At 38.1% G+C, this 2610-nt stretch overlaps 1 protein-coding gene across 1 annotated transcript in view; it reads left to right on the plus strand.

Moving 5' to 3' along the window:
* The window catches only part of LOC101847850 (4-coumarate--CoA ligase 2), a gene marked incomplete at its 5' end in the record, with an annotated part of 18018 nt that overhangs the window by 14155 nt on the left and 1253 nt on the right, over window positions 1-2610 (plus strand).

Here is a 2610-nt window from a genome sequence, read left to right on the forward strand (position 1 = left end):
TTTAATTAAATTTCAAAAGCTATCTTTTCTCTTAGTTTTCGTCCGTGGACTTTCATTTTTATCAAGTACAAACTTCAACATCTATGTAATGAACATATATAGCACGAAAAACGTTACGGTTTTTGTTTATGTTTTCTTCTGCATGCATGTGCAAAACATTCTAGAATTATAATGATTTATCGATTGTATAAGAATAGTGTAAATATTAGCTGCACCAAACGTGTATTCTTATGCAGTTGCGAGCGCCGTAAAACACTTACAAAACAAAAAACAAAAAAACAAACAAACGTGTATTTATTTACAGGTACATGCATTACTGTTCAGAGAATAGAAATATCGCGATTACAATTTCTGAGTCACACCCTTAGCATCATGCAAATCAAATCCCCCCCCCCCCCCCAAATCCTCTCTCTCTCTCTTTTTCTCACTCACTGTCTGTCGCTTTCCGCCACTCTTTTAGTACAGGAGGTATCTGTTTCAACAAGACGGTATCTACTGAACATCTGTCCTACCACTCATTCACTATTCACGTCTGTCTATCTTTCTGACAGACAGACAGACAGACAGACAGGCAGACAGACAGACAGACTGACAGACAGACAGACAGACAGACAGACAGACAGACAGACAGACAGGCAGACAGGCAGACAGACGAAGAACTGTTACGCCAAACAAATTGAAAATAAATATAATTTAAGAAAGAACACAGAAGGCGAAAACATGCTCAAATCTGTGACTTTCAACATTCACATCGACAATAAAATCCGCTTCGTCGTTAGTAATATTATAATTAATTACCCCCCCCAACAAAAAAGAACCAAACGGAAAAACCCCCACGTTTTCCCTCCGAAGTCCGAAGTTCTGTTTCAGTCGAGATCAAAATAATACTTGTACCACTTTAAATCAGTCGTCAGTCATTTGAATAATTACATCATCAACAGTGTATCAGCACTCCAACACTAATCTACAACAAGACCCAAGTGAAGAATTAGGAAGACTGATGAAAAGCTGTTCTTTTTCGCATCACAGTTTAGAATTTAGACGCGTAGGCCTAGGTCCCTCACTTTCATGTTTACGGTATCATCGTGTTACTGTCGCGGAGACCACGCCCCCTTCATTGCACGCATTCCTCTGTTCGTTCACCCATCGCAGGCTCGACTGTCCTCGTTTCAGATAGCTTGTTTCCTTCGCTTGCGAGCACAGGTATAAGCCGTGTGTCCAGTCCTGTGCTGATTCAGTTTCAGCGATGTGCTCTGTTCGTTAGGCTGGTGGTGTGTTGGGAGTTTTTACCGTGAAATGATTCAGTAAAGGAGCGAAGAGGATTATTTATCGTAGAATTCAAGTTTGTGATTGTTACACATTGCTTAACCAATCAAATATTTGTGTATACCTCATTTCCGTCAAGCAGTCAACATGGCAGAGAACAGTAAGTCCGGAATACTCGCCATAGCACAGAAACGACTTTCACGGACTAAAGCTAAGGTAAGTTTATTATGTCTTTTTCTGTGAATCTTTCCAGTTGCTCTGTAACTTTTGATATCTGCAACAGGGATGATCTGTATGTAGTGAGTCTAAGAGTATCTAGTAGGCCTAGTGTAGCGCCAAGACATAGATTCTAGATCTACAAATTCTAGGCTACATCTCATTCTTACAGTACACTCTGGACTCTAGGCCTAGGCCTAGGCTCTAAAATAGGCCGACACTGTTGCGCTTCGCGTCCGTAACTTGATCTACAACACCGCATGTCAATACCACCGTTCACAAAGTGTCACATTTTATTAGTTCATTAAGCTGTAAGTTACTGTAAGTATTAGATCTAGATCTAGATCTAGACCTACATCTAGATATAGATCTAGAATCTAGATCTAGAATCTAGACGTCTTGTTTGAGTTTGAAGTTGAAGCAATGAACCAATCATGACCAATGAATGTGTTTTATGTCATGATGGGCCATGCAGTCTTTTTCTTTAAAAAAAAATCTAATCTAGATTTAGATCTATATATCTAGATCTAGATCTAGATCTAGATATATAGATTTAGAATCTAGAATCTAGATTTAAATCTAGATATCTAGAATCTATATCTAGAATCTAGATTAGATCTATATCTAGATTCTAGATCTAGATCTAGATATCTAGATCTAGATCTAGATCTAGATATCTAATCTAGATCTATCTATTGGCCATCTATCTAATCTTGATCTCTCGATCTAGATAGATTTCTAGACTATTGCATGCATGGCATTTTAAATAGATCTATCTAGATTCTAGGCCTGATATAATCTTTAGGAAAAAAAATAGATCTAATCTAGATCTAGAGATCTAGATCTAGATTCTCGATCTAGATCTAGATCTAGATCTAGATCTTTTTTTTTCTTTTTACCTTGTTAAATTAGGTAAATAGATGTCTATGATGTAGATTCTATGGGGGCCTAGAAGGTGATCTTGTAGTTCTGTTTGTTTAAGTCCACGATCCATTTGTTTACATCCTGAGAAGAAATCCAGAAGTCTTGATGACCAAATAGGTAACACAAAGAACAGGGATGCTACCTTACTGCAAACATCAAATTATGGTAAAATTCAGGGGGGGCATGCCCCCTTGAACCCCCCCC

The sequence above is a fragment of the Aplysia californica genome, unplaced genomic scaffold (genome assembly GCF_000002075.1).
Source record: "Aplysia californica isolate F4 #8 unplaced genomic scaffold, AplCal3.0 scaffold00005, whole genome shotgun sequence".
Lineage (NCBI taxonomy): Eukaryota > Metazoa > Mollusca > Gastropoda > Aplysiida > Aplysiidae > Aplysia > Aplysia californica.